Raw genomic sequence first — 23,421 nt, forward strand, 5'->3', positions numbered from 1 at the left:
ATATAAAAGAACTAATCTGCTAATGTTATATAATTCTAAAGATAATAACATATCATTATTCTACATCAAAAGATCTAGGGACAAACTTGTGGGCAAGCATGAAGGCTTAACCAATATAATCTTTCCCCAATAAAGAAAAGCTAAAGGCCCAAGTCTATTAAGAGCCCACACAAGGCAGGGGAATACTGGGTTAGGAATTATGTGGCATCTACTTGAGTAATAGCTTAGGAATGTAGAGGTAAGGTCCAATTATTAATGAATCACAACTGAACATAAAACAATCAGAAAGAATAGGTATAATGAAAGGTGATTGAGTGATGAAGGGGTGGGGAAAATCGTTGGGCAAATCAGAATGCTGATTATGAGACCAGGTTGACTGATTTTAGCGATGTTAAATTCAGAGAAGCTGGGACCAAAGTAGCATGCTGAGAGTAGGGCGGTAGTGCAGTGGGCTAAGCACACGTGGCGCAAAGCGCAAGGTCCGGTGTAAGGATCCGGGTTTGAGCCCCGGCTTCCCACCTGTATGGGGTTCCCTTCACAGGCGGTGAAGCAGACAAGTGTCTGTCTTTCTAGCCCCCTCTCTGTCTTCCCCTCCTCTCGCCATTTCTCTCTGTCCTATCCAACAACAATGACATCAATAACTACAACAATAAAACAACAAGGGCAACAAAAGGAAATAAATATTCTTAAAAAAAAAAACAAAAAACAGTAGTATGCCGGAGTCGGGCAGTAAGGAAGCAGGTTAAGCGCAGGTGGTGCAAAGCATAAGGATCCAGGTTCGAGCCCCCGGATCCCCATCTGCAGGTAATGCTTCACAAGCGGTAAAGCAGGTCTGCAAGTATCTATCTTTCTCTCCCCCCAGTCCTGTCTTCCCTTCCTCTCTCCATTTCTCTCTGTCCTATCTAACAACAATGACATCAATAACAACAATAACTATAACAGCAATTTAAAAAAAGGGCAACAAAAGGAAAAGTAAATATTTTTTTAAAAAAGTAGCATGCCTATTCCTCTTATCTCTATTATCATCCCACTAATGGAAGAGAAATACTAAGGCTAACAGTGATGACACCTTGTCTGTAATGTTGAGGAAAAATTCTCAATTATTCTACTAAATGTTTTGCAAGTATTACTATCAGTCTATTCAACAATATGAGTACTGAACTTAATCTCCAATTTGTAGATGAACCTCAACAAGACTGAACAGACTGATAACAAAGTCACTCAACATGTAAGTTTATAGGAATGAGGACACTTATTCAAGCCAACCAAACTCTAATGCACTTTTAACCATCAAGGAAATGGGTCCTGTTATAACTGTGCAAAACAGTGGTGGACTGCTTGAAATATTAAGATTAGTAGTCACCTGCTGAAGGCTAACAGCAAGTTTCTTCATCTATGTATCTCAATCATTTTAGAATTAAACCAGAAGGGAGGAGAAAAATATCATACTTAATAGATATGCTACATATTAACCTAGCATTCCTCATCTAGAAGGTATATTAACAAATGTTGCTAAATGGTTTAAGTGAGAATGTCTGCAAAGTAGACAGTGTCTGGTAAACAAATAGAAATGATTACCTATTCCAATACACACACCTATAGTAGTATCTGATATTACTAATAAGGGCCTTATTCTCTCTTATATTCAGTAATAATAATAGCTATCATTATTATTACTATTATTAGCCTACAGGGTTATAGCTAGGGCTCAGTGCCAACACTACAAATCCACTGCTCCTGGTGGCCATTTTTTCCATTTTTTTGGATAAGACAGAGATAAATTGAGAAGGGAAAGGAAGATAGAAAGGGAGAGAGAAAGATAAGAGACTTGCAGAACAGCTTCGCCACTTGTGAAGCGGGCCCCTGCAGCTGGGGAGCAGGAACTTGAACCTGGATCCTTGGACGCATCCTTGAGCTTTCTACTATGTGTACTTAACTGGGCGCACCACCCACTCATACCCATCTCAATAATTTTTCCAGGCACACATATGAAAGTGCCAAATGAATTATTCTTTGAAAAAAGGATTTTGGAAAGCAGAGCGTACACCTTTGAAAAGTAAGTGTTAGAACTGTAAATACTGTAGCAAACCAAGTCAACCATCTGGTGAAATTTAGGCTCAACTAAGATGTACACAGCAAACGTAAAAATATAAACAGCAAATTAATAATTCTGTTTTGGGGCCATGCTGAAAATGAAGGTGATTCAGAAATCTTACCTCCTTGGATTCTAATAGCTGTGGCAGTCAACTCTAGCTACATGAAGTACAACAGGTAGTTACGAAAATAAAATGTGACCAGAAATTACTTACTCACAAATACTACAGTAACATAGCCACTTTCTATTAAAGACCATTTCATCTAATCAAGTAAGTTAGTTGGTCTATACCTATCTATAAATAGTATATCCAAGGGGTTTAACTTGTTCATCAAAGTGTGAGACAGTTTGAGAGAAATATACCTAGAATCTTAAATCTACTCTGAGAATGCACTGGGTTCTCATTCCCAACACTAGTATTACCAGCTAACCTGACCATTTTAAAAGAAAGTACTGTAACAGTCATAAAATTAAACTCATCTTTGATACAATCAAATTGGTGAGCATTTTTGTCTTTTAATACCAAACCAATTTCTAAATTGAAAAATTCTAAGGGTAAGACAGAAAATCTGTAATAAAAATTTAGCCACTTCCTTTTATTGAACAAAACTGACCTCATAATTTTAAGAAGAACTACCTCATTCATTCTACTCACCAACCCACAGTGGGTAATTCTGACCCTTACCATACTACTACTCCCCATTCCCTGCCACCCCAAGCCCAAAAGCAAGCAATCAAACAAAAATAAAACAGGGGCCAGGCGGTGGCACACAAGGTTAAGTGTACACATTGGCATGCACACAGACCTGGGTTCAAGCCTACTCCCAACCACTTCACAAGTGGTGAAGCAGGTCTGCAGGTATCTATCTTTCTTTCTCCCTACCTCTCCTTCCTTTCTTAATTTCTCTGTCCTATCCAATTAAAAAAAAAAAAAAAAGCTGCCAGGAGCAGTGGATTTATAGTGCTGGCACCAAGCCCCAGCAATAACCCTGGTGACAATTAAAACCAAGCCTCTATATATCCTATTGTTAAGGGGAAAAAAACTGAATAAAACTTTCAATTTATCTATTAAAACATAATTCAAGACATTATCTTATAATTTTGTAAAGAACTAATAAAAATAAGTAAAATATTTTTTTTAATTGGCATAAAAGGTTAGACATATTTTCTCTTCTTAAAAAGTATTTGTATTTATTTATTATTGGATAGAGACACAGAGAAATTGAGAGGGGAGAGGTAGTGAGAGACAGAGAGATATCTTTAGCCCTGGTTCACCATTTGTGAAGCTTTCCCCCTGCAGGTGGGGACAAGGGGCTTGAACCTGGATCCTCGTGCACTGTAATGTGTGCGCTTGACCAGGTGCACCACTGCCTAGCCCTATGTTTCCTCTTCTCATTCTATGCTGGTGCTTTTCTACTTTTTCATGCATTTGCTGCTTTGCTAGTGAATGGGACCATCAATCATCAAACTAAATAGAAACCAAGGGTATATCCTTGACACCTCTATTTCACTGCCCATTAATCAAGTCCCACAAGTTAAAATTTGCTAAATTTTCACAAATCTACCCATTTTTTTCTTAAACATCATCTTTTTCAAGGTACTTTCATTTCTCTCTACATTATTCTATACCAGCCTCCTGTTGTAACTGCCCAAATACAAACATGACAGCCTCCTTCCAATTTATTCTAGAAAGTGCACCCTCAGTATACTTTTTATAATATGTAGTTCACCATATCACTTGTGTACTAGAGGTTATTTAAAGGCTTTCTACTGTTTGACAGATGAAAGAACTGCTTGATATGGCTCACCTGCAGGTTCTACGTGGTTGAGACTCCCACCTATTGAAAGTTTATAGTAGATTCCATTTTTTGATGTTTCTTCTATTACATACTGAACCTAACCTAACAGCTTTCTTGTAGTACCTACTACTTTTCTACAAAACAAACAAACTCCACCAAAACAAAAATTTAAGTTCATTCCTATGACTTATCAGTAGTGTAATTCTTGAATAACATTACAGGAAAAGTTAGAAGATGCTTCTGAAAAATAACACACCTAAAAGAAAACCCCAAATAAAAAGCAAGATAACTTAAGAGAATTAAACATTAATGGCCCAGGAGGTAGTGCAGTGGATAAGGTGTGGGACTTGAAAGCATGGGTTCAGTCCCAGCATTGCATATGCCAGCATGCCAATTCTTCTCTGACCCTTGGCCTCACTGATAAAAGTAGATCTTTTAAGAAAATAAAATAAAGGGAGTTGGGCGGTAGCACAGAGGTTAAGCACAGGTGGCGCAAAGCACAAGTACTGGTGTAAAGATCCCGGTTCAAGCCCCCAGCTTCCCACCTACAGGGGAGTTGCTTCACAGGAGGTGAAGCAGGTCTGCAGGTGTCTTTCTCTCCCACTCTGTCTTCCCCTCCTCTCTCCATTTCTCTCTGTCCTATCCAATGATGATGACATCAATAACAACAACACTGAAACATCAAGGGTAACAAAAGGGAATAAATAAAAAAATATATTAAAAAATAATAAATTAAATAAAATAGAAAGAAAATGAACTTTGGACTAGGGGTAGCACAATGCTTATGCAAATAAACTGTCATGCCAAAGATCTCAGGTTCAATTCCCAGCACCACCATAAGCTGGAACTAAACAGTGCTCTGGTGGAAAAAAAAATAAATAAAATAAAAAGATTTTAAATCGGTAATTCTGGTAGAGAACAATAACTGTGACAGTGTATCACATATAAGGATTTTTTCCGCCTTTTTGTAGTGGTGCTAGAGGCTTTGTGCATGCATAACTCCATAGCTTGCAAACCAACATTTTTTTCCTCCAATTTTATTCCCAGGAAAAACAGTGAGAGGGAGAGAGACACAACAGCACTGTTCCACCATCTGTGGAGCTTCACTTGGTGCCACTGTGCTCTCCTGTGCTGTAAGGCAAGTGCTTCACTGGGTGAGCTGTCTCCCGAGTAGATTTATTCGAATCTGACTTTTCACTAACTGGCCAAAGTAACGAAACAAACAAAAAAAATTTAGTAAGAAATAATGGCTCCGAAGCTAATCAGGTCCCAATCCCGTGACATCTTATCTGGAAAAAGGCTTGTCAGATATGACTAAATTAAGGATACTGTGATGAAGAGATTACGGCAAATTATCCAGAGGCCTATAAGTACAATCACAAGTGTCCTTTTGAGAGAGAGGCAGAGAAGATTTGACACACAGATTAAACACAAGTAGAGGAGGGGATGTGAATAAAGAGCAGAAATACAAAGATGTTGGTCTTAAAGAGTGAACTGAGGGGCTGGGAAGAGGCACACCAGGTTGAGAGCATAGGTTATTATGCACAAGGACCCTGAGCTAAAGCCTCCAGGCCCAACCTGCAGGGGAGAAGCTTTCACAAGTGGTGAAGCAGTGCTAAAGTGTCTCTCTCCCCCTTACTCTACTCTCGCAATTTCTCTCTATTCCATAAAATAAGTAAAAGAAAAACAACGTCCACCAGGAGCAGTGGATCCATCATGCAGACACGGAGCTCCAGCAATAACCCTAATGGCAATAATAATAATAACAACAACAACAACAACCCTGATGTGCCTACAATCTAAAGGATGTCAACATCCACAAGAAGGTGGGAAAGCAAGGAATGTAAGCTTAAAGTCCCTACAGTGAGGAAACTCCTGAGAACAGCTTAATTACAGTTCAGTGAAACCAACTTTAAACTTATGACCTCCACAACTATATAACAATAAGTGTGTATGAAAAATTAAAGAGTAGGGAGTTGGGGCTGTAGCGCAGCGGGTTAAGCGCAGGTGGCGCAAAATGCAAGGACTGGTGTAAGGATCCCGGTTCAAGCTACCAGCTCCCCACCTGCAGGGGAGTCGTTTCACAAGCGGTGAAGCAGGTCTGCAGGTGTCTATCTTTCTCTCCCCCTCTCTGTCTTCCCCTCCTCTCTCCATTTCTCTCTGTCCTATCCAACAACAACAACATCAGTGATGACTACAACAGTAAAAACAGCAAGGGCAACAATAGGGAATAAATAAATAAATATAAAATTTAAAAAAAAAAAGTAGCAGGAGGAAGGTTTCATAAGTGGAAGCAGGGCTGCAGGTGTCTCTGTCTCTGTCCCTCTCTCCCTTCTGCTAAATTTCTGGCTGTCTCTATCCAATAAATAAATAAATAAAATAAAAAGTTTAAAAAAGGGGGGGTCAGGCGGTGGCTCAGTGGGTTAAGCGCACGTGGCGCAAAGTGCAAGGATCGGCATAAGGATGGAGGCCCCGGCTCCCCACCCACAGGGGAGTCGCTTCACAGGTGGTGAAGCATGTCTGCAGGTGTCTTTCTCTCCCCCTCTGTCTTCCCCTCCTCTCTCCATTTCTCTCTGTCTTATCCAACAATGAACAACATCAACAATGGTAATAATAATAACCACAACGAAGCTACAACAACAAGGGCAACAAAAGGGGGAAAAAATGGCCTCCAGGAGCGGTGGATTCATGGTGCAGGCACCGAGGCAGCAATAACCCTGGAGGAGGGGAAAAAAAAAAGTTAAAAAAGAAAAAGAAAAAAACCTAGAATATAAAAAATATTTAACAGAGCCCAGGGGAAATTTTGAGAGAGAAGTTACTGTAACCCCCACACCTATGGACATCTAATCTTTGATAAGGGGTCCCAAAGTATTAAATGGAGAAAGGAGGTTCTCTTCAATAAATGGCTCTGGGAAAACTGGGTCAAAACATGCAGAAGAATGAAACTGAACCACCTTATCTCACAAGAAACAAAAATCAACTCCAAATGAATCAAGGACCTGGATGTTAGACCAGAAATTATCAAATACTTAGAGGAAAACATTGGTAGAACACTTTCCCACTTAAACCTCAAGGACGTCTTTGATGATACAAACCCAACTGCAAGGCAGACTAAAGCAGAAACAAATCAATGGGACTACATCAAATTGAAAAGCTTCTGCACAGCCAAAGAAACTATCTAACAAGGAGACCCTTCACAGAATGGGAGAAGATCTTCACATGCCATACATTAGACAAAAGACTAATCACCAAAATATAAAAAGAGCTCAGCAAACATAGCAACAAAAAAACAAATGGCCCCATTCAAAAATGGGCAGAGGATATGAACAGAACATTCACTACAGAAGAGATCAAAAAGGCTAACAAACACATGAAAAACTGCTCCAGGTCACTGATTGTCAGAGAAATGCAAATAAAGACAACACTGAGATACCACCTCACTCACCCCTGTGAGAATGGCATACATCAAAAAGGACAGCAGCAACAAATGCTGGAGAGGCTGTGGGGACAGAGGAACCCTTCTGCACTGCTGGTGGGAATAAAAATTGGTCCAATCTCTGTGGAGAGCAGTCTGGAGAACTCTCACAAGGCTGGACATGGATCTTCCATGACCCAGTAATTCCTCTCTTGGGGATATATCCCAAGGACTACGTAACATCCAACCAAAAAGTTATGTATACACTTATATTCATAGCAGCACAATTTGTTAATAGCTAAAACCTGAAAGCAACCCAGATGCCCAACAACAGATGAGTGGCTGAGAAAGTTGTGGTACATATACACAATGGAATACTATGCAGCTATTAAGAACAATGAACCCACCTTCTCTGACTTATCTTGGACAGAGCTAGAAGGGATTTTGTTAAGTGAGCTAAGACAGGAAGATAAAGATGAGTATGGGATTATCCCACTCATCAACATAAGTTGAGAAAGAAGAACAAAAAGGGAAACTCAAAGCAGGGTTTGACTAAATCTGGAGTAGGGCACCAAAGTAAAAACCCTGGGGTGAGGGTGGATATTCGGCTTCCTGGGACGGCAGGAGGGTCAGGGTGGGTGGGAGGGATGGGACACAGTCTTTTGGTGGTGGGAATGGTGTTTATGTACACTCCTATTAATTTGTAGTCATATAAATCACTAGTTAGTGAGGGGAAAATTTATTGTATGTCTCAAACTTTTAAAAGCACAGACTGAGTCTTTTTAATACATAGGCTGAGTCTTTGATATGTTGACTCTCTCAAAAGCCTAAGCCACGGAGAACAGAAGCAACTAGTGGCACAGCTATATATAAATAATATCAAAGGACATAAATTATGGTGATGTTGGGTATTATACAGCAAATCCTAACAAAAGGATTTTTCAAAGTTAACCCAATTACCAAATAATGTGATGATAACAATAACTATCTATTGTCTTCTTGAACCCTAAGACAGCAGGAACCTCACATTTCCACTATAGAGCCTGTATTTCCCCCAGTCCTGGACCCTCTAGGGTAGGGTGCACTTTCCTGCATGCTTCTCTCAATTCATACCAAATAATATGGCATCCACCGATCCCAATCTAATCAACACAATGAATACCACTTCAGCATGCTTCACTTCAGACTGTGTCCAGACTTCAGGTGTGGAATGACAACCCTTCAGCTTCATTACTCGGGTGAGACCTTTCCTTTCATAGTATTCTCTAATTTCATTCCAGGTGGTTCACTTCCTAACAAAGTCCCAAAACCTAGATATAGACCAGGTCCCATGAGACAGAGCATATGTTCACACGAATCCATAAACTAGGGCAAAATATATACCTGAAAGTAAAAGTACACAATAGTTTGCAATGTGTCAGTATAAAGTTCCTAATGAAATAGTATCTAATTAGACTTAGATACCCTCCTCACCTACTTCCTATTACAGTTTTCTCACTTACTCCAAAGCTAACCTTATCAAAGCCAAGGACTACAAAAGCTGAATAAGGGCAAGAGACTGGCATACTTTAACAATGACTCTTTAGTCATTATCAGGCCACCCTATCAGCTGGGGCCCTATTCGGGGAGTGCTGAGATTCCCAAATAGACATGATGGGCCTACACCTTGAATAAATCCCTCTCTCCATTGTTATTGGTCATCTCTATCAGGAACAACAAAATAAACCCCTCTGTGGGCTCCCCATAGGTCCTTGCACTCAACTTGGATCAACAATGGTAGAGAATGTTCCATCCTCTGAAGGGAGGATGGACAACATACTCTTAAGTCACACCTGAGGAAGATGGGTCCTGATATTGCGGCAGCTTGGAATGTTCCTACTCATGACCACAGAGTGTGAGCTCAGATCTACAAGGATACAGAGGTAACATAGGCTCCTAAGCTGAATATGGGGCCCAGATCACATCAAATCGATGAGGTTTACAGACAATATTTATACCCCTCCCCCATTATTAGGGAGCTACTCTCTTCCCTGATCCAGCTTTCTGTCCCTTTTCCAGCCATGACATCACCTCTCCAGACAATAACTTGGATACACCTGCATATCAGATTTCAGGCTGAGAAAAAAACAAACAAAAAACTAGTATAGCTACAGGCCCTTTGAAATATAACTAAAACATGCCTACTAGCTATCTATAAAATGGAGGACCCCCCCCCAACACTCCATCTGCACTATTCCAGCCTTTAGGTCCATAATTGTTCAACAATTTGTTTGGCTTTGTATGTTAACTCTCTTTTCAGCCACCAGGTTCCAGATGCTAGCAGGATGCCAACCAGAATTCCCTGGACTGACAACCCCACCAGTGTGCCCTGGAGCTCCGATTCCCCAGAGCCCTACCCTACCAGGGAAAGAGAGAGGCAGGCTGGGAGTATGGATGGACCTGTCAAGGCCCATGTTCAGCAGGGAAGCAATTCCAGAAGCCAGACCTTCCACTTTCTGCATCCCACAGTGACCTTGGGTCCATACTCCCAGAGGGATAAATATTAGGAAAGTTATCAGGGGAGGGAATGGGATACGGAGATCTGGTGGTGGGAATTGTGTGGAGTTGTACCCTTCTTATCCTATGGATTTGTTAATTAATTTGTTAATTTCTCCTTTTGAAATAAATAAAAAAAAATTTTAAGTTACTGTAGCGGGGTAGATAGTAGATAATGGTTATGCAAAGAGACTCTCATGCCTGAGGCTCCATAGTCCCAGGTTCAATCCCCTGCACCACCCACAAGCCAGAGCTGAGCAGTGCTTTGATAGGAAAAAAAAAAAGAAGTTACCGTATTTGGGGAGTCGGGCAGTAGCACAGTGGGTTAAGTGCAGGTGGTGCAATGTGCAAGGACCGGTGTGAGGATCCTGGTTCAAGCCCCTGACTCCCCACCTGCAGGGGAGTCACTTCACAGGTGGTGAAGCAGATCTGCAAGTGTCTTTCTTTCCCCTTCTCTGTCTTCTCCTCCTCTCTCCATTTCTCTTGTGCCATCCAACAACCATGACATCAACAACAATAATAACTACAACAACAATAAAAACAAAAAGGCCAACAAAAAGGAAATAAATAAATATTTTTAAAAAAGAAGTTATTATTGTTATTGCTATCGTTGTTGGGTAGGACAGAGAGAAACTGAGAGGAGGGGGGGACAGAGAGGAGAAGAGAAACACATACACCTGCAGATCTGCTTCACGCTTGTGAAACGAGCCCCCTGCAGATGGGGAGACGGGTTCGAACCAGGATCCTTAACACTTCACCCATGTGCAGTTAACCCACTTCGCTACTGCCAGGCCCCCTACATCACCATCTATTTTTTAAAGTTCAAAGGAAAGAAAGCATATGATCTTTCCTTCACATGCTAACAAGAATTTGATAAAATTTCATTTCATGAAATGAAGGCAGGAATAATTAGAATAACCCCCAGATAATAATCAGGAACAAGAATAGCCATTCTACTTAAATATTTTACTTATTAGATACAGAGAGACATTGATAGGGAAGGGAGAGACAGAAAGGGAGAGGGAGAGAGAGAGAATTTTATCACCGCTTCAGTGCTCATGAAGCTTTTCCACCATAGCTAGTCTCGGGGGTTGAACCAGCTTTGCACATTGTACTGTATGCACTCTACCAGGTGCATCGTCTCCTGTTCCAAGGATAACCACTCTTTTTTAAAAAAAAAAAATTTATTTATGGGAGTCAGGCGGTAGGTAGCACAGCGGGTTAAGCGTACATGGCATAAAGTGCAAGGACCAGCATAAGGATCCAGGTTCCAGCCCCCGGCTCCCCACATGCAGGGGTGTCACTTTACAGGTGGTGAAGCAGGTCTGCAGGTTGCCTTTATCGCCCCCTCTGTCTTCCCCTCCTCTCTCCATTTCTCTCTGTCCTATCTGACATCAACAACAACAATAATAACTACTACAACAATGAAAAACAGCAAGGGCAACAAAAGGGAAAATAAATAAATTTTAAAATTGTTTATTCATTTATTCCCTTTCTGTTGCCTTTGTTTTATTGTTGTAGTTATTATTGTTGTCTGTCTTCGTTGTTGGATAGGACAGAGAGAAATGGAGGGAGGAGGGAAAGACGGGGAGAGAAAGATAGACTTGCAGACCTGCTTTACCTCTGGTGAAGCAACTCCCCTAGAGGTGGGGATCCTAACACCCATCCTTGTACTTTGTACCACATGGATAACCACTCTTATCCCTACTGGTGAACAATGTCTAGAAACCATAACAGATGTAGCAAAGCCAAGATTTTTTAAAAGTCAACACCACTGCTCCAGTTCAATTCCCCCCAGCCCCCACCCACAACCCAAAATCAACTTGTTATTTACAGATGACAAGACTATATGATCACAAACTCAAAATCTAAAATATTATTGGGAAAAAAATGTTTAGGGACCAGACAATAGCTCACATGTGCAAGGCTGGAGCCACTACACTTCATGGGAGCGCTAAAACACCAGGCAGAAGCTCCATAATGGCTCACTGCAGGCAAAGGAGTAAAAAGTATACTTGCAGGTAGAAGAGTAAACTTGGCACCTGAAGGATACATAAAAAACAGGTTAGTTTTTAAAAGCTGACCTTTATTTAAATGTTTTTCTATATTCTCACATTTACTTCTGCTTTTAAGTTTGGTCCAAAACATATTTTAAAGATAAGATTAACTACAAAGTAGAAAATTAAGAAGACCAAGTCACCTGCTAAAGATAAAAATGTGAGCCACCCACACTTAAATAACAGACAAACCCACATCCTGTAGGAATAACAGGGACTAAAAATGCCGCCATGCAAGATTAAGATCCAGTCTTACTGAAACTAATGTCTGTAAAAGGATCTGGGAAAAGATATTACTATAGACATTACCTAGAGCTATAGATGAACCTAAGTATAGACCACAGTTTGTTTCTTATTATTAGAAATATAAACCTGATGGTACTATAGAGAATAGGAAAAACCAAGGTTTCAATTTAAGACATGTTTTTAGAATGAGTAGCCTAACGGTATGATGAGGTGCATGTAAAAACACTGAATACAAAGAAAGAAAACATACACAAAATTTCTACTTGAGGTGAGAATGCAAAACCAAACTCCCAAAGAAGTAAAACTAAAATAGGATGGACTGCCAACAAAATCAACTATTATAGTAATTCTGGAAGAAAAAAACCATGAAAACAGCATAAAATGTATACATTCAGGATTCTGTCAAAGTTAACAAGTACAACAGACATGAAAGGGGAATTAAACAAACACAGAATATGAACATTAAAAAAAAAAAGAGAGAGAGACTCATAGGAAAACAAAAACTGAGGCCACATAAACTCTTGCTGAACAAAGTCAAAGTTATGATAAAACAGCAAACATGAACATTTAACACTTAAAAGAACCAAGGCTCTGTGGTGGGGAAGTGGCACAACAGTAAAAGGCAGGAATTGCATGAGGTCGAGTTGCATGAGTTTGATCCTTGACACCCACATATGCAGGATGATGATCTAGTTTTCTCTCCCTTAAATAAATCCTTTCTTCTCCTTCACCTTCTTTTTCTTTTGCACCAGGGCTTCACCAGGTCTCTGCACCTGCATGATTTCACTACAACCAGCAGACTCCTTCCTTCTTTTCCAGATATTGGGGAAGATAAGGAATGACACCACAATACCACTTCACTGTTCACAAAGCTTCCCCCTTGTGTGGGGATCCTATATAGGAACCAGAGGCTTGACCCAGGGTTCTCACACATGGTAACATGGGCACATTATCAGGTGCGCTATCTCCTGGTGTCACAATAAATAGTGCTAACAGGATACAATTTTTAAAGACCTTTTTAAAAGCTGCTAGAAAGGTAAAAAATATTTACAAAGGTATAAAAATTAGGTAGAAACCAGACTTCTCAGAGATCCAAGCCACCCAAATTTCATAACACAGTATCATGAGAGTGGTATGAAAAAGGAAAGCTATTAACTAAGATTCTTTGCTGGAAAAAAAAAATGTGCTTTTGGACAAAAACTAAGCATATTTACAAACCACATTTTCTTTCTTTTTAATATTTAGCTTTTCTTGGTTTATTTTGTGTTAGACATATACGTTTCTTTTTTAATTATTTAAATTATCTTTATTTATTTATTGGATAGAGACAGTCAGAAATCGAGAGAGAAGGGGGAGATAGAAAGAGAAACACCTGCAGCACTCAACGCTTCACCACTCGCAAAGCTTTCCCCCTGTAAGTGGAAACTCAAACCCAGGTCCCTGTGAATTGTACACTCCAGCAGATGTGCCACCAACCAACCCCCAAACCACATTTTCTTACTAAAAAAAAATTATACTGAAAGATACACTTTATCAAAAGAGAAGGGTGAACCAAGAAGTACAATGTAAGGAATTTTTAGTATTGGAACTGGTAGCACACACGGCTGATTAAATTAGGTATCAATTATAAAGAAGAAATGAAATTTTATGTGACTGAAGGGGGATATAAGATTATGGGGAATTATACAGAAGAATCGTTAGTGTATAATCAAATATAAGCTCATAAAAATCAAATATACATGAAGCAAACTGTCATAATAGGAGCTGATTCCCTTAAGACTTAAGATATTGGAATTAGTGAGTTTACAATGCTAAGTAATTATGATGAAACGCTTAACAAGATTTAAAAAAAGAACACAGAATGAAAAATTATTTTAAAAGTTATTAGGCAAATTGGGGAAGAATTAAATATCACTTTTAAAAAATATATTGATATTAAAATCTCAAGGGATGACTTAACAAACATGTTACAAGCACAGTTAATGAGGTCGTTGAGGTAGAGAAATAAAACTGAATTGTGTTCACTTCAAAACTAGAACACTAGAGCTGGGGAGGTAGCTCAGCCTGTCAGAGTGCAATTTGCAATCCTAAGGCCCCCGATTTTATGCAAGAACTGAACAGTGCTCTTTTTATAATAAATAAATAAATAAATAAATAAGTCTTTAAAAAAAAGACTTACACCACCAAATAATAGGGGGAAGCAGAAAAATAAACAAAATTCCTTAAGAATAGTAGCATACACTCCACAGATTAAGTTCTAAGAAATTTAAGACTAATGTCTCTTCATTGTCAACTTCATGGAATGTGGCAATAATAGCAAAAGTACTCTAGACTAGCATTAGTATTTTTTCCACCAAGAAAATTAGAAAACTCCAAAGATACAAAGGTACTTTTTGCTGAAATGCCTCGTTAAATAGTCTTTTAATAATGTTCAATCATAAATCACTCAAATTAACATTATTTCTCTTATATCCTCTAGAACAATTATGAAAATTTACAACTTTTAAAAAGTTATGTATACATTTTGTAGACATGTCTGAGACTAAAAGTATTCATTTAAGTAACATTCTAAAAGATAACATATTTTATGTTAATCGAAACTTCTAAATAAAAGCCAACTTCAACTACTTGCTCTTTAAAAAGTAGATATAAGATATTACATTATTGGGAGTCGGAGGTGGCGCAGCCGGTTAAGCACACGTGGCAGGAAGCACAAGGACCAGAGTAAGGATCCCAGTTTGAGCCCCTGTCTCCCCACCTGCAGGGGGAGCCGCTTCACAAACAGTGAAGCAGGTCTGCAGGTGTCTTTCTCTCCTGTGTCTTCCCCTCCTCTCTCCATTTCTCTGTCTTCTCCAACAACAATCAATCACAACAACAATAAGACAACAAGGGCAGCAAAAGGGAATAAATAAATAAATATTTTTTTAAAAGATACTATACTGTTTCTGAAAAGTAACTTTTAATACAGACTTTTAAACACATCATCTAAGCAGTCAAGTACAAGTATTTAACAGTTTCCACTAATTTGCACTCCACTGCTTTCTGTATTACAAGATTTTACTGGTTGTGTATGGAATTCTGGCTCCTAGGGGATGCTTTTTACTCATTTTTTCCCCCTAAAATCTCCTAACAAGTCTTCAACAAATCACAAAAGACTTCATTAGCAGTGGTTACTTCTCAATTTGTGGCTAATGCTAGAACCACGTGGCACACCTATGGGAGCACCCATAAAAAAATTCTGTCACTCCCCATTCTGAAGTTTAGGACAATGCTATTTAGTGATCTGTGTGGTTTCTATAAAGCACAATCCCTCACTGACATGGTTCTCCCACGTTGTACTGGTTCAAACTCAAAGTTCTTCTGTCAAAAAAAAAAAAAAAAGACCAACTGAGATTCAGCTGCAAAATTCCTAGAGTTCTGGAAAGTAAATCAAGGTTACTAACCTAACTAGAAAAAAATGAATTATCATTATTCTATACAGATGACTACACTTAGAACTAGTTTTAAAAATTACTATCTTGGGAGTCGGGCCGTAGCGCAACGGGTTAAGCGCCAGTGGCACAAAGCGCAAGGACGGGCCTAAGGATCTCGGTTAGAGTCCCTGGCCCCCCACCTGCAGGGGAGTCGCTTCACAGGCGGTGAAGCAGGTCTGCAGGTGTCTATCTTTCTGTCTTCCCCTCCTCTCTCCATTTCTCTCTGTCCTATCCAACAACAATGACATCAACAACAATAATAACTACAACAGCAATAAAAGCAAGAGCAACAAAAAGGAAATATTTAAAAAATCTTTAAAAATTGCTATCTTGGGAGTTGGCCTGTAGCGCAGCGGGTTAAGCGCAGGTGGCGCAAAGCACAAGGACCGGCATAAGGATCCCGGTTCGAACCGGCTCCCCACCTGCAAGGGGAGTCGCTTCACAGGCGGTGAAGCAGGTCTGCAGGTGTCTATCTTTCTCTCCTCCTCTCTGTCTTCCCCTCCTCTCTCCATTTCTCTCTGTCCTATCCAACAACGACAACAACAATAATAGCTACAACAATAAAACAACAAGGGCAACAAAAGGGAATAAATAAAATAAATATTTTTTTAAAAATTGCTATCTTATCTTCTACTATATTATAACATGTTTGCCTTCTGTTCCCTTTAAGTATTATTCTTTCCTAAATAGCCTCTAAATTTTATTCTTTTGTCCACTAGTTAATGTTTGCTTGCAAAGTTTATACCCTTGTATTCCTGCACTTAACCACCTTGCATCCAATCCTAAACAATGTTTTTCTTTTATTTTATTTTTCTTGCTTTTAACTCTTCCTCATTCTTGGATTTAGGGGAGTAAGAAGGTAGAATTCAGGCAAGTTAGCATCACATGGAAACATTTCAGTGATAAGAGACAGAAGAGAAATGGCTATTACTGAACATTGTAGAGAAAGCTGGGGAGAGGAGAGACTACTGAGCAACCCGTGGTGCTAAGCACTACTGGAGGTAAGGACTCACTAGTAAGGAATCTGATATTTGGTTTAAATTTGGATATGGGGCTGGAGAGATTAGCTCACTGGTAGAGTACATGTCTTGCCAAGCAGGGCCCAGGTTTAAGCCCTGGAACCCTTTGATAAAGGGAGTGCTACAGTACCAAAGGGAGCTCTGGTGGTGTTCTGTCTCCACCTCCACCTCTCATCTGAATGTAAAAGCATCTCAGAAAGGTGAAACCACAAATGTGTAAGGCTTGGCAAAACAGCTGGATAGTCTTCCAATTAGAGGTTCCTCCCCTGCCCCCTGCCCCCAGTCAGGAAGTCACTATTTAAACAATAAAAAAAGAAGATAAATATTTTTTGCAACTGGTTACTCCAGCACACGTAAAAATCACGAATCAAAAAGAGACTTCTCATGCCTGAGGCACCTGAAGTCTCAGGTTCAATCCCCCACACCACCATAAGCTAGAGCTGAGCAGTGCTCTGGTAAAATAAATAAAAATTATGGCTGGGGTAGATAGCACAATGGTTATGCAAAGAGACTCTCATGCCTGAGGCTCCAAAGTCTCAGGTTCAATCCCCCGCACCACCATAAGCCAGAGCTGCTGAGCAGTGCTCTGGTAAAAAAAAAAAAAAAAAAGAAAAAAGAAAAAGAAGAAGAAGAAGAAAGAAAAGAAAAATCTAAAGTTGTGTTTTGGAAAAGAAAAAATTACAAGTTACCTGAAAATTTATGTTTTTCAGTATTCCATCTTATAGCTTCAACTAAAATTTACTTCAATTTTCAATTTTTATTTAACTTCCTCCAAATACAGACTTAATCTAAATGAGTTGTGTTTTTTTTTTTAAACAGAGCACTGCTCAGCTCTGATTTACAGTGGTACAGGGATTGAACCTGGGACCCTGGGGCCTCAGGCGTGAGAATCTCTTTGTATAACCAGTTATCTACCCCTGCCCTTAAATACAAATGTTACTGAGTTACTCTAATTTAAGTACCCTAAGTCAAAGATTTAAAATGAGGAGGTTAGCCCCAGCACACCCAGTCCAGCACCTATGATACAATATAAGGACCCCCGTTCAAGTCCCTGGCTCCCACCTGCAGAGGGAAAGCTTCACAAACAGTAAAACAGTGCTACAAATGTCTCTGTCTTTCTCCTTCCCAATGTCCCCTTTTCCTCTCAATTTCTGTCTCTATCAAATCAATTAATTAAATATTTAAAAACTTGTAAACAAGTCAGATAAGCTTGCCTACGCTAAAGAGTACCTCCATAATGTTCATGACACAAGTCATGCTCTTTTTTTAAAAGTATTTTATTTATTTTTATTTATTGGGTAAAGACAGAGAAATCAGGAGAGAAAGGGGAAACAGAAAGGCAGAGAGAGACCTGAAGCACTGCTTCACTGTTTGAGATATGCATTTCAACATGTGCAGTCTACCAGGTGCACCACTATCTGGCGCCCCACAAATAATTTTCTAACAAAAAAATGTATTAAAATAATCAATCTTTGCTGAATTATGTTAATATATACCCAAACCATAGTAATTTTACACAGATTATCAGCACTATTTAAATTTCACAAAGTATATGTGATGTAACTTGCCATTTTTGTGTTTAATTAATGTTTCATAATTTTAATTATCAAGATCTCCTAGTCATGAACTGTGATCTATAACATACTCCATACAGTAATTTTCTTATATTTCTAGAGATATGAATTGCACATTTTAAAATGTAAACATAAGAAGCACGTAACTGACTAGTTGGGAGTGTTCTAGAGACTATAAAAATGAGATACTGACCTATTTACACTACCAATTATAGTATGAGCTAAACACTACAAAGATATAGATGGTATAGTCACTTAAAAGCCAATAATTTTATTTACCTTATATTTCCCAACAGTTAATGATTCTGTTTTGAAGAATTTTTAGGCTGAAAAAAAAAATCTCCTAAAAACTTAGACCAGGGAAAGCAGAAGCAACTAGTGGTATTACTTTATAAGATACAGCTATATGTAAATAGCATAAAAGGACATAAACTATGGTGAGGTCGTGTATGATACAGCAAGTCCTAACAGTGGGATTTTCAAAGTTAACTCATTTGCCAAATAATCTGGTTATAGAAATAACTATCTATTGCCTTCTTAAACCCTGACAGCAGGAACCCTCCCCTTTCTCTATAAAGCCCATATTTCTCCCAGGCCTGGAACTTCTAGGGTGGGGGCTCACTTTCCTGCATGCTTCTCTCAATTCCTACTAGCTGACACTGCATCTGCTGATCCCAACCTAAGCAATCTTCTTCTTCTTCTAGCGTTTGCCCTTCTTCCGTAGCCAGTCAACAGCATCAGGTTGAGCCTGATGTAAAGTTTCGAGACCTCCTTTGAATCTGGAGAGGTGGCAGTCATTGACTATGTGGGTCATAGTCTGTCTGGAGCCGCAGGGGCAATTTGGGTCGTCTCTGGCTCCCCAGAGATGGAACATAGCGGCGCACCTGCCATGGCCTGTTCGATAGCGATTGAGGAGGGCCCAATCATAATGTGCTAGGTCAAAGCCGGGTTGACGCCTGCAGGGGTCTGTGATGAGGTGTTTGTTCTTTACCTCAGCTGACTGCCAACTCTGTTTCCAAGAGACTGGAACAAAGAAGTTCAGTGTAGGCGTAGGGGACCAGATTGGGTGACGAGACGTCAAGCATTGAACAGGGTGGGCGAAGATATCCGCATATATTGGCAGGTCCGGTCGAGCGTAGACGTGGGAAATGAGCTTAGATGATGCCGCATCCCGACGAATATCTGGCGGGGTGATGTTGCTAAGAACTGGCAGCCATGGAACCAGGGTGGAATGGATGGTTCCAGAAATTATCCTCATGGAGGAATATAATTTGGAATCGACCAAGTGGACATGGGGGCTATGGAACCATACTGGGGCACAGTATTCTGCAGTGGAAGAGCATAATGCCAGAGATGATGATCGTAGTATGGAAGTGCTTGCGCCCCATGAGGAGCTGGCCAGTCTTGCAATGATGTTATTCCTCGCGCCCACCTTTGCTGCAGTTTTTATGAGATGTTTGTGAAATGACAGAGTGCGATTGAGAGTAACGCCAAGATAGACTGGCTGGGCTTCATGCCGGATTCTCGTACCGCCAAGCTGCACATTAAGCTCACGCGAGGCCGAGGCATGGTGTAGATGGAAAACTCCTTGAGAGGCTGCTTCTGTCACGTATTTCTCATCTTACAGAGAAATTCCTATCACCCGCCCAAGCTGGTTTCCGCCCAGGAAGATCTACCTGCGAACAAGCCCTGGCCCTCTCAACTTACATCGAAAATGGATTCCAGAAGAATTTAAAGACAGGTGCTGTCTTTGTTGATCTCACAGCAGCCTATGACACGGTCTGGCACCGTGGTCTCCTAGTCAAGACCTCAAGATGCCTGCCTCCATGGGTGGCCAACACTATATTGTTTCTTCTCCAAAACAGAAGATTCCGGGTGCATCTGGGTGACAAGTCTAGCAGATGGAGACCTGTCTCAAGTGGCCTCCCCTAGGGCTCTGTTCTGGCTCCTACGCTATTTAATATTTACATCAATGACCTCCCAGAAACTTCTTCAAGGAAGTTCATCTACACCGATGACATCTGCTGTGCAACTCAGGCATCCAAGTTCCACATCCTCGAGGAAACACTCATGAAAGACATGTCTCTGATATCTGATTACTGTAAAAAATGGCGACTAATCCCTAGCACTGCAAAAACGGTATATCATCTGTTTTCCATCTACCTAAGCAATGCAACCAAGTATCACCTCGGCATGTTTCATTTCAGACCGCGTCCAGAGACGTAAGGTGTGGAATATCAACCCTTCAGCTTAATTACTCTGGTGAGACCTTTCCTAGCTCATAGGACTCTTTAATTCCATTTTGGGTGGTGCATTTCTTAACAAAATCTCAAAACCTAGATATAGACCAGGGCTCATGAGATAGGGCGTGTGTACATATGTATCCACAAGTTGGGGGAAAGCAAAGTGCACAATAGTTTGCAGTGAGTCAATAAACGAAGCAAGCAAGTAGAAAGACCCAAAAAGACACCATAAAGGGGGTCGAGCAGGTTAAGAGCACATGGCGTGAAGCGCAAGGACCAGCATAAGGATCCGGTTCGAGCCCATGGCTCTCCCCACGTACAAGGGGGGTCGCTTCACAAGCGGTGAAGCAGGTCTGCAGGTGTGTCTATCTTTCTCTCCCCCCTCTGTCTTCCCCTCCTCGCTCCATTTTTCTGTCCTATCCAACAACGACATCAATAACAATAACAACAACAACAACCATAAAACAAAGGCAACAAAAAGGGAGGAAAATGGTCTCCAGGAGCAGTGGATCCGTGGTGTAGGCATCTAGCCTCAGCAATAAGCCTGGAGGCAAAAAAAAAAAAACCCGGCCAGGGGAGACAGCATAATGGTTATGCAAACAGACTCTTATGCCTGAGGCTCCTAAATCCTAAATCCCCTGCACCACCATAAGCCAGAGCTGAGCAATGCTCTGGTGTTTCTCTGTGTGTGTGTCTCTCTCTACAACTCTCAAAAATAAAATTAATAAAAATAAAAATTAAAAAATTAAAACACCATAAAGTACCTAATGAAATAGTTTCTATTTAGACCTAGACACCTACCTCCTATTACACGTCCTATTACACGTTTCTATTTAGACCTCACCTACCTCCTATTACACGTCCCTCAATCACTCCAAAGCTAAAAAGACAAAAGCAAGACAAAGCAAGGACTACAAAAGCTGAATAAGGGCAATAGACTGGCATACTTTAATGATGACTCTTTAGTCACTATCAGACCACCCCATCACCTGGGACCCTTAGTCAGGGAGTCCTGGGACTTCCACATGGACATGATGGACCTAGACCTCTAACAGATCCTTCTTGCCATGGTCACTGGTCATTTCCATCAGCAAAAACATAATGAACCTTTTTAGGGTGCTCTATAGGTCCTTCTCCTCAATGTGGATCAACAATGGTAGGGACTGTTCCATTCTCCAAAGGGAGGTTGGACAGCATACTCTACCTACCACCCAAAGAAGATGGGTCCTGAAATTAGTGCAGCCTGGAATGTTTCTAGCCATGACCACAGAATGTGAACTCAGCCCTAGAGGGATGCAGAGGTTACATGAGCTCCTATGCTGAATATGGGTCCCAGATCAAATCAATGGGGTTTACAGTTAACAATATTTATACACTTTTCCCATATTTGGGAGCTACTCTCTTCCCTGATCCAGCTTTCTAGCCCATTTTCCAACTATGACACCACCTCCCCAGACAATAACCTGGGTTCCCCTGCATATTAGATGTCAGGCTCAGGCAAAAACTAGTAAAATTCCCCTTGGAATACACCTAAAATAGACCAACTAGCTCTTTCCAAAATGGAGACCCCAAATCTTCATCTACAATAGTCCAGCCTTTAGGTTCATGATTAGTCAACAATTTATTCTGCTTTGTATCTTAACTCTTTTTCAGCCACCAGGTTCCAGATGCTACCATAATGCCAACCTGACTTCCCTGGCAGATGACCCCACCAATGTGTCCTGGAGCCCCACTTCCCCAGAGCCCTGTTCCACTAAGGAAAGAGAGACAGGCTGGGAGTATGGATTGAACCGCCAATGCTCATGTTCAGTGGGGAACAATTACAGAAGCCAGACCTTCCACCTTCTGCACCCCATAATGACCCTGGGTCCATATTCTGAGGGATAAAGACTAGGAAAGCTATCAAGGAAGGGTATGGGATATAGAATTCTGGTGGTGGGAACTGTGTGGAATTTTACCCCTCTTATCCTATGGTCTTGTCAATATTTCCATCTTATAAATAATAAAAAAAAAATGCTAACCTAAAAAAATGATTTTTTTTTTCCAAACACTATGACAATCCTTCATTTTTAATTGTCCATGGCCAAACTCTCAAGGTACCCTTTCACCTACTCAAGGTTATTATTCCACAAAGCAGTATTTCAGTATACTCTTAACACTTCATATTTTTCCCTCTCTATTGGATCATCCCTGTTGGTTATGAATATGCTTTATTTTATATTAAATTTTTAAAATAAGAGTTAGGGCAATAGCTCAGTCTGCGAGTGCACCAACTGCACATCTGAGGGCGAGGGGCTACATCTTCAATTCAGAGCATTGCTCCAACTGTGCAATGCTCTGACCACTATCTCTCCTAAAAAGTAAAAATCTTAAAGACAAAACTCAAAAGTGTTATAACTGCTTTTCAAGCACTCCTTTTAAAAATGAAATAAAACAGTAAGATAAACTCTCCTTCAGCTACCCAGTATTTCTCATCCTTTTTTTTTTTTTTAAGAAAAACTTTAGTATTTTAGGAAAACATTCTTTACTGTCTCAGAAGTCAGTCTTCAATCCTTTCTCCTATTCACTTCATTCTTATATAGCAGTTCTTGAGCACATTCTTTAAATAAAGCTAAGTCACATACAGCATGGTATGTGATACAGCAAAACCCTGTTTACGAACATCTCTGCCTAAAACAGTTATAGAAGATGAATACAAAGCACCAGCCTAAATTTAAACCAGGTTAAGCATGATTTATGTTCTCTCACATTCTATTATATTTCTTTTATTCAATTTCCTGTCACACCAGAAAATAAATAGGAATCTACTAAGACTATATAATTATATATTGAGCACTGTGAAAAAACTAATAAAGTTTGGTCCCTGCTTTCTTTTTTTTTTTTTTTTTAAATATTTTATTTATTTTATTTTTGAGAGAGATACAGAGAGAGACACAGAGAGAAATACCAGAGCACTGCTCAGCTC

At 40.1% G+C, this 23,421-nt stretch overlaps 1 protein-coding gene across 2 annotated transcripts in view; it reads right to left on the minus strand.

Annotated features, from left to right (window-relative positions):
• The window catches only part of PPM1A (protein phosphatase, Mg2+/Mn2+ dependent 1A), a 51,729-nt gene that overhangs the window by 20,036 nt on the left and 8,272 nt on the right, over window positions 1-23,421 (minus strand). The window contains exon 2 of one of the 2 annotated variants that reach the window (XM_016186502.2): window positions 11,762-11,886. The exons of the other annotated variant lie outside the window; for it this stretch is intronic. The gene's annotated coding sequence lies outside the window, so the exon portion shown is untranslated. The remainder of the gene's footprint in view (window positions 1-11,761; window positions 11,887-23,421) is intronic. 2 annotated transcript variants of the gene reach the window in all.

This window comes from Erinaceus europaeus, chromosome 16 (assembly GCF_950295315.1).
Source record: "Erinaceus europaeus chromosome 16, mEriEur2.1, whole genome shotgun sequence".
Lineage (NCBI taxonomy): Eukaryota > Metazoa > Chordata > Mammalia > Eulipotyphla > Erinaceidae > Erinaceus > Erinaceus europaeus.